The sequence below is a fragment of the Lissotriton vulgaris genome, chromosome 9 (assembly GCF_964263255.1).
Source record: "Lissotriton vulgaris chromosome 9, aLisVul1.2, whole genome shotgun sequence".
Lineage (NCBI taxonomy): Eukaryota > Metazoa > Chordata > Amphibia > Caudata > Salamandridae > Lissotriton > Lissotriton vulgaris.
The window spans coordinates 107,964,657-107,979,599 of record NC_141697.1 but is presented as its reverse complement, the minus strand read 5'-3'; the positions used below and the strand labels follow the sequence as shown (position 1 = coordinate 107,979,599).

The 14,943-nt window shown below is 46.9% G+C and overlaps 1 protein-coding gene across 1 annotated transcript in view; it reads right to left on the bottom strand.

The window, feature by feature from the left end:
• TEDC1 (tubulin epsilon and delta complex 1) overlaps positions 1-14,943 on the bottom strand; it is a 618,264-nt gene that overhangs the window by 519,114 nt on the left and 84,207 nt on the right. The window lies entirely within an intron of this gene.

The window sequence follows — 14,943 nt, the reverse complement described above, 5'->3', positions numbered from 1 at the left end:
GCATCAATAATAAACCAGGTCACTGGCACACTCATCTGTCCGTCTTCCGACTGAGTTACCAGTATTGCTTAGAATCGATGGCAAGAAAGAGACATCAGTAAACACAATTTCATGAAACACTTCCAGCTTAACACCCATTAAAATCTCATCTGTGCCTTCCTGAAATGGGGCACTCTTGACCTAGTACAACACAGACCATTCAGTTAAAAACTGCTTTAAAAACATTTTGACTTTGTCAAATGGGTGACCAACCCTTTTCCCTCCACATCACTGGAGTCAAGCTATCCAGGCTGAAGAAGGCTGATAGCCAAAAAACTGGTCCTTGGATGCTTGATTCCAGTCTAGGAAAGACATGGCTTGGTAGTTCGGGCTGGACTGTTCCCATGAGGCACAGGGTCATGGCTGATTTGCATATAGCCATTGTCTGACCTAGGGTGGTGTGGAGTGCAAAAAACGATGGATTTAGGCCCAGATCTTTGTACTGGGGTGAATGTAAGACATTGTTCTGCATTCTGTTCATCAACTGTGCTTTTTGCAATTTTCACCCCGAGTGTGCTGGGTATGCTCAGACGTGAGTCCCAGGCTCTCCACATCACTTGAGTCAAGCTATCCAGGCTGAAGAAGGCTGATAGCCAGAAACCGGTCCTTGGATGCTTGATTCCGGTCTAGGAAAGACATGGCTTGGTAGTTCGGGCTGGACTGTTCCCATGAGGCACAGGGTCAAGGCTGATTTGCATATAGCCATTGTCTGACCTAGGGTGGTTCGGAGTGCAAAAAACGATGGATTTAGGCCCAGATCTTTGTACTGGGGTGAATATAAGACATTGTTCTGCATTCTGTCCATCAACTGTGTTTTTTGCAATTTTCACCAGAGTGGGCTGGGTATGCTCAGACGTGAGTCCCAGGCTCTCCACATCACTGGAGTCAAGCTATCCAGGCTGAAGAAGGCTGATAGCCAGAAACCGGTCCTTGGATGCTTGATTCCGGTCTAGGAAAGACATGGCTTGGTAGTTCAGGCCGGACTGTTCCCATGAGGCACAGGGTCAAGGCTGATTTGCATATAGCCATTGTCTGACCTAGGGTGGTGTGGAGTGCAAAAAAACAATGGATATAGGGCCAGATCTTAGTACTGGGGTGAATGTAAGACATTGTTCTGCATTCTGTCCATCAACTGTGTTTTTTGTCCTTTTAAGGATGTCATCCTGAAACAATAGAACAAAATGAGATCAATCAATCAATCAATCAATCATAGGCATTTATACCGCGCACTACTCACCCGGAGGGTCTCAGGCAGACCTCTTGCTACAGTCAATAAAACAAGAGAATGTGCCCTGCCTTTTGGTATATGGGCCCTAGGTAGAGGGTCCCAAACTGATCAAAATAAAGGGGTGATTAACCTGGGAGTTAGAGCTGCATACTACACATACAAGGTCATACCAGAAAGACTCAACAGTATATATTCAAAATATATTATTTTATTTTCTTTAAATATATTTTTTCTTTTTTTAAAGCAAATATATCAAAGGACATATAAAAATGGAGCCATATTTACAAACTCCATAATGCATGGGAAACATTACAAAAAACATATGAACTGATAAAGAGACAATAAGGGAAACCAAGTGGTTATACTACATTCAACCTTGCCCAGCACCACTCATACTTCAAACACATTATCTTATATACATCCTCTCACTATACCCTATATTCAGTCACACAACTCTCATTCTTCCATTCATTTCTCAGTCCTGGCGTATACAACACATAGATGTCCACTATGTTGTAAGGATCGGAGTGTTCCTCCAGGCAGATGACTTTTGATACGGGTCCAGTTGTAATTAGGAAAAGACACCGTATTCCTGGAAGACCTCTGGCTACAGTCACCACAAGGTGGGTTTCTTAAAGGCTGGGAGGCAAGAAACCAGACCTGTGGTGGAGCCTGGCTCAAATGAAAGATGGACTGCAATGGGCCTTCAAGTCCCCAATTTGATTCTTTCCAAGATGCTGAGCAGCCAGTGGACTGCTGTATGAAACTGCCAGTCGGGGGGTAGAGGGGTAGCATCTCTTGATTAGTTAGGGACTCCCACATTTTAGAACTCTTAAGCTTCATTTTTAAACCCTGACAAAAGGAAAAACATTTGAGAAGAGGAGAAGCAAGAGAAGGACAAGGATGGAACAACACTGTGGATGAGCCCGTGTGCAAAGTGAGAAGCCCCTCTGGATGTACTTCTGGGACGTTTGTTAGGCTCTATCTCCAGAGCTAGTGGCATTAGCTCCCTGCTTTCTCGCAGGGAGCGGCAGAGGTCGGGACTTGTTTTAGACCCGGAAGGAATGGGGTTTCCTTTGGCTTTTATGCAATCGTCCTTGTTGTGTATCACCTGGGAGAGAGTATAAGAGTCTCCTGCTGGACACAAAGGTACCCTGAAAGTGGCTGAAATTCGTGGGTGCTCGAGGACTGGAGGCAGGGAGAGTGCCTCAAGGACCATTGTTTGCTGCTGACAGAAAGACCCCAGAGAGAATACTATGGGTCGGACAGAAAGGTTGGTTCAGACTCTTAGAGCCAGCCCAACTGATGTGCAGTGGAGGGGTAGGTACTAAGGGCTGAGAAAAACCACCAAGAAATAACATGAAAATGCTTCAGGCAAGAAGGTCTGACATGTGTGCCCTATGAACACATGACTCATTCAATTATTGTTCCATTAGTTCAGGACGCTGTTTGTAAATTTTATTTTCATTTTCAAACTCTTACTATGTAGCGAGTTTTCAATCGTGCATGGTTTACAAACAACGGGCTATTTGTGTCATTTTAAAACAGGCATACACTCTAATAAGAGTACGATATAATGGGTACTAATAAGCACATGTATATATATGTAGTTTAGCTTCAGTATGTACGTATATGGTAATGGACCAAGTACTTAACAAGATGTATTGCATTTTCAGAGAAAGCAATCCCCTGATGAAGAGCAGATTGCTTGAAATGCACTGGGACTTCGCAAAATAATGTAAACAATATGTACAAATGAAAGAATATGAAACACATTGATTGAAAACTCGCTACATAGTAAAAGTTTGAAAATGAAAATAAAATTTATAAACAGCGACCTGAACTAATGGAACAATAATTGAATGAAAGAGAAAGGAGTGTAAGGAAGGAGTGAGTCCTGTGTCCACAGGGCACACATGTCAAAAATTGTTAGTGTATACCCTAAAGGCTCAGTAGGGTACCTAACTATGCACCAACGATGTATATGAAATACACCATAAAAAGCATTGAGACATACAATTAGAGTGAACTTCGAGTGCATTACCATGCCCCCAATAACCAGATATTCAGGCAAGAAGGTCCCATAAAATCACTTCTGATGGCTAAAGTGTACCTCTGGAACAGAAAACTGCAAACCCCCCATTATTCAGCTCAATATGCCTTAGAGAACTAATAATATCTGTCACTGGAGTGTGCACAGAGACGCTTGCCACAGGTACCCTGAGGCTCACGGGCCCCTCCTCATCGAGGAAATCCCAAGCGGAATTAAGATATCAGCCCTGGGAAGTAGATTAAGTGGTGGAGCCCCACGGTTATTGGAAGATCAGGAGCTGTACTGCACTAATTTTAAATAGAAATGGGGGGCGGGGGAAACCTTTACCTGGAAAACTCTTGGGCTGGTGTGTAGAAACTAATGGAACCACTGACCACAGACTACCCATGAGGGTAAAGCACTATTGCAATATTTCCCCCGCTCCCTGGGTCCAGGTTGGGAGAGGGAGGCAGACCGACTGCTTCCCAGCCATAGCAGAGTGCTTGGCCAGCTTGGGAAGTGGAGTGCTGGCTCGCAGCCTTGTTTCGACAAGACAGTTGGATAAGCCAGCCCATGTGTGCGGGGTCCCCCTGGAAGAAGCTTGGGTACCTGCACAGAGTTACTAGCGGCTGCCTCAAAACTGAAAAGAAACAAGCATTTACAATGCAATGGTCTCGGCATTATTAAAAGGTAGAGCTATTGGCATTGCTCATGACATTTTTTTTTAAAATCATAAATAAATGGCATTGTCATTTACAATGCCAATAGCTTAATCGTTAAATAAATGGCATTGTCATTTACAATGCCAAACGCTTAATCGCTCGCAAATGCATGACCTATTGCATTTACATCCACACAGAGCCACACACATACAGAGCCACCCACACAGAGTCATTCACATAGCCACCTACAGAGAGCCACCCTCACACAGACAGAGCCACCCACACATAGAGCCACCTACAAAAAAGCTATCCACAGAGCCACACAGCCATACACACACACACACACACACACACACACACACACACACACACACACACACACACACACACACACACACACACACACACACACCCATACAAACACACACATATACACACACACACATAAAACACATATACACACACACACACACACAGAGCCACAGAGCCACATACACACACACAGAGCCACACACACGGATGCACACTGAGCCCACTACCAACTATTTGCGCTCAAGGCCTCTAAACCTGTGAGAAGAATGAATAAGATATGATGGGAAAAATAGACTTCGTAACCCAGGAGCACTGCTAAAAAGAACACCTACAAGCTAATTAGCGAAATATAAGCAAAATGAACATATCAAGCAGTAAAAACAGTACAATTAAGTGGCAGCTAAATAGAGAATTTGGGAGAGGCCCAACTCGACCTGCGCAACAACAAAGAATGAGATCATGATGGCTAGGCCAATGATGGATATGAACTTTTGTTGTTGCTGAATGGTTTTTTAAGTCACACAACTGAGGATCTCTCATGTGTTTTGGATACTGTAGTTTAAATTTGATACAGTGAGCCGCTGTTTATTAATGTGACAAAAGAGAAAGATAAAGCCTCACTTCTGGTCCTATTGTAGAATTATGGATAATCTGGGGACACCCATACATAAAAACAAAAAGACAGACAAAGTCTCTAAAGTCAAATGATTAAAGGCAACCAGTACATTGTATAATATGGAGATGAAGAAAACTGTCTTCCCGACTACTACACTCACTAAAGTTGAATAGGAACTCCAGAAGAATGCTACATAGAAAACCACCACCTATGGAATCACCAGACTCGCTTTAGAACTAGACACAGTACAGAAACTATGACACAAGATTGCTGACTATGCACTATATCTATTCATTAAAGGAAATTAGTTGCTGACACAGTAGCCCAGGATATTGTCCTTGACACTCTGCACACTACAATGGTGAGAATTGTACTGTCCATAACAAGTTCAGATTCTGTCAAATACAGCGCTGAAGGGAAAAAATTATGTCACACACTTCCTGCAACTCAACTGCTTTTTCTGAAATTACTAAAAGATATAGCTATCTCGTTACAGATGACATAATTTACATTGTTCTAATCCCGACAACTAACTTGCATTTTTACTGCAGTGCACTGAAGATAAGTCCTAAAAAGGTAGCCAATTTCCTCAAGACTGATCTACTGCCGTTAACAACCGGTTTCAATAGAAGATGTTTAAGACAGTATTTAAGGCGGCCGCTGAGTGACATTTGCGTCATATCTCCAAAATACACCACATCAAGCTATGATCCAAATTAAATAAACAATCACTAAATCAAAGGGAAAATACTCTGTTTTTCGTTTCCAGATGAAGTAGCATTTTTTGTATTATTTATTTTAAGATGAATGACACCACTAATAACAGAGTAAATATGGATTAGGCTGCTCATGCTTTGTGCAATTAAATTAAAAGCTAACGAAAAAAAGGTTTCCACTTGCATGGAAACAGAAAATGCTTGCAGTGAATCAGAGCTAATATTTAGCTGCAATACATAGTACAAATAAGACTGGTAGTGAGCGGATCAGTTTAATAAGTATACTACTTCATCACAGGCACACACAGTTCAAAAATATATACAAATCACCCAAGTATAGGAAGTGTTAAAAACAAAACACCCCACACATGATCAGAACCACACCTCAGCATTAGTAGAAATCACACACCACACATGATCAGAACCACACCTCAACATTAGTAGATATCACACCCCACACATGATCAGAACCCACGTCTCAGCATTAGTAGAAATCACACACCACACATGATCAGAACCACACCTCAGCATTAGTAGAAATCACACACCACACATCATCAGAACCCACGTCTCAGCATTAGTAGAAATCACACCCCTCACATCATCAGAACCCACGTCTCAGCATTAGTAGAAATCACACACCACACATGATCAGAACCACACCTCAACATTAGTAGAAATCACACACCACACATGTCCAGAACCCACATCTCAGCATTAGTAGAAATCACAACCCACACATGATCAGAACCACACCTCAGCATTAGTAGAAATCACATACCACACATCATCAGAACCCACGTCTCCGCATTAGTAGAAATCACACCCCTCACATCATCAGAAACCACGTCTCAGCATTAGTAGAAATCACACACCACACATGATCAGAACCACACCTCAACATTAGTAGATATCACACCCCACACATGATCAGAACCCACGTCTCAGCATTAGTAGAAATCACACACCACACATGATCAGAACCACACCTCAACATTAGTAGAAATCACACACCACACATGTCCAGAACCCACATCTCAGCATTAGTAGAAATCACACCCCACACATGATCAGAACCACACCTCAACATTAGTAGAAATCACATACCACACATCATCAGAACCCACGTCTCAGCATTAGTAGAAATCACACCCCTCACATCATCAGAACCCACGTCTCAGCCTTAGTAGAAATCACACCACACATGATCAGAACCACACCTCAACATTAGTAGATATCACACCCCACACATGATCAGAACCCACGTCTCAGCATTAGTAGAAATCACACACCACACATGATCAGAACCCACATCTCAGCATTAGTAGAAATCACACACCACACATGATCAGAACCACACCTCAACATTAGTAGATATCACACCCCACACATGATCAGAACCCACGTCTCAGCATTAGTAGAAATCACACACCACACATGTCCAGAACCCACATCTCAGCATTAGTAGAAATCACACACCACACATGATCAGAACCACACCTCAACATTAGTAGGAATCACACCCCACACATCATCAGAACCCACGTATCAGCATTAGTAGAAATCACACACCACACATGATCAGAACCACACCTCAACATTAGTAGATATCACACCCCACACATGATCAGAACCCACGTCTCAGCATTAGTAGAAATCACACCCCACACATGATCAGAACCCACGTCTCAGCATTAGTAGAAATCACACACCACACATGATCAGAACCACACCTCAACATTAGTAGGAATCACACCAAGCATTATCAGACTCCGCACATTATTGAAACTCACACTCTACAGTATCAAAACCTACACTCCCAACATTAGCACAGCAGAGAGAGAGAGAACATGCAGTTAACCCGACGGAATACATTTCTGCTTGAAATGAGAGAATCCCTATTCATCTTGGAAACATCCGGACTCGAGGGAGGGTCACTCTACACACAGGCGCCACCCTGGAGAGCTCGTGCTCAGTCTGACTGTTCATCTTTGGAATCCCTGCATCTCTCAATCACTCGGGACCGACCCTGCTCGCTGAAGCAGCATCCGATATTGATACCAACCCGCGGATTCCCACTGGCCGAGAGCAAGAGCCACTGATAAAAAAATCTGCCAGAAATGTTAAAACGCATTATTCAGGAAGATTTCAGAAGAGCGTGCAATGCCTCCAGCTCATTAGAAGGCGGCGATAACCGGCGGGAATACCGGCCGCAGAACCGCCTAACGACAGTGCGGATTTCCGTTATTACCCTGGATGTAGGCCTTCTCGCCAGAAATAGGCCGGTATTGGAGTCAGTGTCAGTGACCTGTATACTGGTATTTCTGAGGGTATGTGCAGAGAAGGTAGCACCCGCCCTTTGTTGGTTGGACCTGGTGGGACAGGATACATCAGTAATCCGTGCTCCGCATGTTTATCCTGGATGGTCGGGCGCTGTGAGATGCTGCCAAAGGCCAGGCTGAGGCTCCCTTAACGGTAATTCACGGAGTACAATTTAGGGGCCGACTGCAGTCCTAGACAGGAAGGGTAAAGAGAGCCTAGTGGACAGACAGCAGGAAGCACTACAAAGTACAGGCGCTGGGCCCCTCCCTCGGGTACACAAGGCGCTTGCCTTCACTTGAAGCGGTAAATCATGTTGAACATTCCCGAGAGCCCTGTGCCACTTTGAAAATGTGTTTATTTAAACACAGAAATTGAGAATTCGATTCCAGGTAGGCACCTAGCGCCGAACCAGGGCGGGAAACATACACGGACAGTTCACGGCTCCCCACGGCCCGCCTCGCTTCCCAGCAGCCCGGGCTCTCAGCCCTGGCAACCTCATCAGCGGGAGGGGGCGGGAAAAAGACACCGGCAGCGGGAGGGGGGTGGGAAACATACACGGACAGCGGGGCAGAAGGCAGGGGGAAGAAGGCAAGAGGACAGCGAGGAACGGCAAGTACAGGCGCTGGGCAGCCCTGGCGACCTCATCAGCGGGAGGAGCGGGATAAAGACACGCACATGGGCGGGGGGCGGGAAACATACACGGACAGCGGGGCAGAAAGCAGGGGGAAGATGGCAAGAGGACAGCGAGGAACGGCTCACCTTCACTGCGAAGGAAACAAAATGGCGGCCTCAAGCTTCCGAAATTATTCGGATTGGGGCGTGTTCGGTGTTCTCAGAATGGGCGTGGCCTAAAAATGGAAAGAAGAACCCCGAACACACCTCCAAATCCGAAAAGGACGTAGCCTATTCGGAGGGACAGCTCTCTCCTCCAATGGCTGGAGCCAGCCAATGGGAGAGAGGCAAAAACAGAGGCGGGACAAATAGTCCACACTAAGAAACATTAAATCTCGGTACTTCCGGTTCTGCCTTCGGCAGACCGGATATTACCTCGACCTAAAAAAGTGACAGAGAAACAGTGTATAGCCCGCGGACATGCAACCACATTCAAAGAAACTCTCAGGGCTAAGTAGGGCGCGAAAGGCCCAAGGACTTCAAAATGTGCATACTTGTCATAGTGCGCTGGAGGGTCAATGGTAGCACAAAGTATTTTTGGGGATCATTGAGGCTGCCAGAAACCAACCCCCTCACCCCCCCTTCCCAGAGCAACCCCCAATTTAAAGAGAAAGGTGCCACCCTTAATCTTCCAGGAGGGAAGATCAGTGACACCGGAACAGGGTTAGGTTGGTTTCATGTCCGCCTGAGGCTGACCTTCTGGTGTGCCTTGGAGTCCATTTGGCCCATTGATTTGATTGGTAAGCTACATAATTTAATGGCAGAAATGTTGACTGTTTTGTAATAGTTATTAATGTGTGTTCAATGCAATATGAATTAATTTCCGCATTGAAGGGCATAATATGTTCCCGTTTGTGACAGGGTCTAGAAAAGTTATTTCCTTGGTACTGAAATGCCCTTATTTCATTGTGATTGCATTGCTAACACCATGTGATACAGCCAGTGGCCTGACCTTGAACACTGTGTACCCAATGATTTGCTATGGAAATAAGTGTTTGGCGGTTTTAAGGGTTACAGTATGTTGGCATGAAAAACAGTGAAGTAGCCTTAAACCTATGGAGTCTAGTCTGTATTTAGTGTGTGTGTGGGGGGGGGGGGGGGGGGTGAGGGGGACTGACTGGTGTACACTTTCATTGGGTGTACACACCATGTCGTTTGTGAGCCCATTTAGAGGGTGTGCCTATGGTTGGTTACCTGCCATTGTGTATGTACTTGTAAATGGGAGTAAAATATTCAGTTGTTGCATGTATTAAAGTATTTTCTTTAAAGAATGGGCATTGACTGGACATTGATTTATTAAGAGTTTTTTTTTTTTTAAACACCTTTATTAATGCAAACAGGTACATACACGGCTTGCAGCCTACAACCCCTCCGGGCCGGCAATGCAACAGAACATATATATTCACCAATCATGTGTCTAGTAATACACAGCCATGTGCCGTCAACCCTGGGGTAAGGCGGCGCAAGGATTCCTAAGAGAAGATATTTTGACCGCAAGGAACAGTTGGAACCATGGCAGAGCATCATGCAAAAGTCCACATAAATGATACAGTAGGTCCGTGTAAGCCTTATCCTCAGAAGTAAGAAATAAAGGTGCATTTTATATTGAAAGAAACCCCCCCTCTCCTAGTGCACCCCCCACCCTCTATATACAAAACCCCCTGAAATCCCCCCCAACTATGCAACCAGTTCGCTGACCTTCATGCTGCAAAAAGCTACTCTACGTGATGCTCTAGTGCTCGTGACTCCCTGCCCCGAGTATACCCGCCCCAGAGTGTGCAGTGTGTGCTCAGTGCTCCCCCAGTGAGTGACCTGTGTATTCCACAGCTGACATCGCCTTGTCTCCTTTCTGGTGAAGAATTGGCTTGGTAGTTTAGTCTGCCCTGTTCCCATGATGCACTGGGCCAGGGACAGACTGATTTGCATATAGCCAGGTTCTGAGCTGGGATGGTGCAGTGAGATAAATAACGGTGATGGATCAAGCCCTGATCTTTGGACTGGGTAAGAGTGGTCTGCTTAATTCAGACACTCTGTTCATCGCCACCCCCTTTTTTGAATCGTTTTTGGCCACTATAGGTGTGGCAGGGTATACTCAGACATGAGTCCCTTTCTCACTGCACCATCAGGATTCAAGCAAGCCGGGCCGAAGACGGCTGAAATGCCAGAAACCGGTCCCCGGTAGCTTGTCTCCTTTCTGGTGAAGAATTGGCTTGGTAGTTTAGTCTGCCCTGTTCCCATGATGCATTGGGCCAGGGACAGACTGATTTGCATATAGCCAGGTTCTGAGCTGGGATGGTGCAGTGAGATAAATAACGGTGATGGATCAAGCCCTGATCTTTGGACTGGGTAAGAGTGGTCTGCTTAATTCAGACACTCTGTTCATCACCACCCCCTTTTCTGAATAGTTCCCCTCTAAAAGCATAGTCTAACAGCGCATACGGGGGGAAGCGCCATGTAAACGGGGGGACGCTGCGTATCGGCGTCTCCATAACCAGCATTACCGGCGAGTGATCAGACAAAGTGCACGCAAGTATAGTCCATGACAAGATTTGGCTAGTGATGGGATAGGAGGCTAACCAATAATCGATCCTGGTGTGTATGTTGTGAAATGACGAGTAGTGGGTGTATCCCCCCCCTGCCAGCGTTCCTACTTCTCCATACATCAACCAAGTCCAGTGTCAGCAGCTCAGCCTGGAGAGCATAGCAGCCGCAGCTGGCCTACGTTGGGGCCCAGAGGACCTATCTAGTTCCGGGTCTAGCGCCAAGTTGTAATCCCCGCCCCAGAGCATGTGCGCTGAAGAATATTCTCTGCAGCTTCGGGCCAGCTGTTCATAAAAAACTGGGGAGTCGTAATTCGGGCCGTACACATTAACTACAATCAAGTCATGGCCCTTCCCTATGCATCTTGATATTAAAAAACGACCCTCCGTATCAGCCCGAACCAGTCGTAAATCTAGATTAGAACGTGGATTAACCCATATCAGAACTCCCCTAGAGTGTGTGGTGAACCCTGCCACATTGGTGTTCCCCACCAGACCTCTGTGTTGCAGCATTGTGCTTGTGAGTCGTAAATGGGTTTCCTGTATGAGAGCCAGGTCTATGTGGTGTCTCTGTAAGTAATGGAGTACTTTCCTCAACTTCCTATGGTCATTCAAGCCTCTGACATTCCAGGTCAAAGCTCGGAGGGAGTTGAAAGGATTTTCTGATTCCGTCACCGGAGCACTAGACATCTGAGGCAATGAAAGTCAATACAGTAGTATATAATCACAGGAGCACAAGCATTCGTTAGATTTTCCGGATGAGCCAGCGAACATTCTGCGAACTTCACCCTTCTCCCTCCATCCCCTTCCCCGCCCACCCACAGCAGGCCCTCCCCAACCTGGTCCGACAGTTTACCGCTGCCCGCCCCTCCCCCCCACCAACCCCAACACTTCAACCGAACATACCAATCTCACAACTGTGCTTGGTGCGCGGGGGCAGAGGCAGCCTAGGGACATAAACTCTGCCAAAACTCTCAGAACACTCTTGTAGCCTTCCACCCGCCCCCGCCGTGCACAAAGTATTGAATCAGAGCAACGTTCCCATGTTCCAACTCCCGCCATAAGTAGTCCCCGGAGCCCCACCCTGAGCATGAAAGTAAGCCCGGTCAATTGCGCCAATGCAGGACAGGTCAAAGGAGAAGCAGGTTGCATATTGTCCAAATTACATCTCCCCGCTCCCCAGCGCACTTATCTGTATATTCCGCCCGCAACTCAGTCCGAAACTTCTTTACTCATGACCTCTTCAAAAAGGAGGGTTCTCATGGGCCTCAAGTTTTAGGTGCCGCACCAGAGTCCCGCAGCAAATCGCCACCCCCAGAACACATTCAGTCCTGGTCGTCCATACGGCTGCCGCCCCCCTTCGCCTCCGGGGTCTCTTCATTGTTCGAGTCTTGTTCCCTCGACCAGCGTTTCATGGCCTGCTGCAATGCCTTGGGGTCCGTGAATATGTGTGAATGTCCACGTCGATTGACTCGTAATTTAGCTGGGTATAACAGGGCATAGTCTAGCCCCATTTCCCTGAGGCGTTTTTTGTGGGGGATAAATTGCTTTCTCTCTTCCTGTACCTTCGCTGTGAAGTCCGGGTACAGAGATATTGCCGAACCCTCATACTGCAGCTGTTGTTTGGCCCTGGCCAGCTTGAGCACCACGTCTCTATCGCAGTAATTTAGCAGCTTTGCTATAATGGGCCTGGGGGGGCCCCAGGCTGCGGACGTGGAGCCAGTGTCCTGTGTGCCCTCTCCACAGTAAACATGCTAGAGAACACCTCGTCTCCCAGCAGGGTTGTCAGTAGTTTTTCGACGAAGAGTTCCATGGGGCCCGTGTTCGTACTCTCCGGAAGGCCATAATGCATAGGTTGCATCGCCTCGAACGCGCCTCCAAATCCTCAGTCTTGTCCTGTAGGGCTTGCATCAACCTCTCCATTCTTTTGTTCGCCGTGTCCAGGTCTGTTTGTGCCTCCTCCACCTCAGTCATTCGTCTTTCCACCATGTCATGGAGCTCTGCATGTTTATCCAGCCGCTCCGTCATGCGGTCCATCCTATAGGACATGGCGTCCATTTTAGTGCCCAGAGCTGAAATGCTAGTTTGCAGGCTTTGCTCCATGGAGAGCAGCATGGCTTTAATGTCCGAGTTCGTGCCCTGGTCCTCATCAGTTCTCGATGCTGTACCATCGTCCGTCTGCGGGCTCTGTTGCATCAATCGTTTTTGCGCGAAGGGCAGCCTGCTTTGAGTCCGATCCCCTTTGCCCATCTTGAGGCTCGCACCTGGTCTGGGAGGGCGAGAGGGCCGTCCGGCGTAGCTGAGGAGACCCTGCCACCAAAAGAGACCAGCGATGCCCTTTGTTACGGTGCACACTAGGCTCACGCACGCTCGGCTTCACAGGGGGCATTCGTCTGAGTCAGTCAGTGAATGGGGTGGTCCACATAGAGGAGAGGCAAGGAGCCTTCGCACCCCAGGGAGACACCACAGAGACACCACAGGAAGGGTTGCAACGAACACTAGGCCGTCTAGTCCGCTATCGTAGCTCCACAAAATAGAGGCGTGGGCGCTGGGGGTCCTGCTACAGCTTCAGTAACCAGCTATATCAGTTTGGAGGCGGTGGTACCGTGGGGGGGTCCCGGCCACGGGCAGTTTCAAGCACTCTGGTTCACCTCCTCTGTGTGTCTGGCAGTCGCCGCCGCCGCCGCAGCCCTCGGAAGCGGCATCCAGTCCAAGAAAGTCTCTGGGCTCAAAAATTACTCTGCCAGTGCTTCATCTACCACCGGGTGGGGGGTGCTGCTACAAAAATTGGTGCTGCACAGCGACACTTCAAAAGGTAGCACTCTGCTCACGCTGGGTGCGTCGCACAGCAATGTTCCGGGACACACCTCAGTCGGCAGCCGCACGTCGTGTTACGTCGCCCAGGCTCAGAATGCACGGGAGGGCGCAGGCTGGTGGCCTACCTCCACCGGGGCGCAATCGGGTAGTTTCTCAGTCTGTAGTGTGTATTTTCGCCGCTTCAAAAGTCTCTGCTGTGCACCCCGCTTTCAGCGGACTGGGGAAGCAGGAATCGGGAGACGATTGTCGCTCTAAACGGTATTAAATCAGGATAATTGCAATGTGCTCGGCGGAGCAACGGTTTCAGGCAGCCATCGCGCTTGCTGGCTAGCTACGCCCCCTGATTTATTAAGAGTTATTTACTGTTGCGGAGTTCTGCGTTTCTAGCCCACAGCACCTCCCTCGATAAGTCATCGACTGCTCTGCCTCACTACCCTGAGAATTAGGTGTTAATAAGGGTACTTACCCCCAGTTTGAGGGGGACGGGACCCTTTTAACAGTACACAAATTATAGAAATAAAAATTTAAAAAATTGGGGAGTTTAGCCAGTTCAGACATGAGCGAAGTACTCAGTACAAATAAACTAAAACCTCAGGAGCCTGTATTGCCACAAATTATCAATGGGAAGAAAATGACTCTGGGATGTTCTGAAGTTAGATGAAGAGCATTTACTCACACATGACTATATTAAATTATGAAAATGGCTGCTTTTGGGCATGTAGATTTACAGATATATAAAATACTATGCTTGCAAACCAATTGTCTAATGCAAAAATCATTTCAACATGTTACATGGTAAAATGATGATCACTTAAGTTATTTCAGACTTGGTGTGGATAGTGTTTTGCTGGCTACACATTTGAATCCCAGCACTAAAGAGTCAATCTTTCATCCAACCAAGGGCAGTAGACGGAGTACCGTGGATTTGAGTAGGAACACCCACTATTTGAAGGTGGAGTGGGAAACATAATCCGCCCTGGTTGAGAC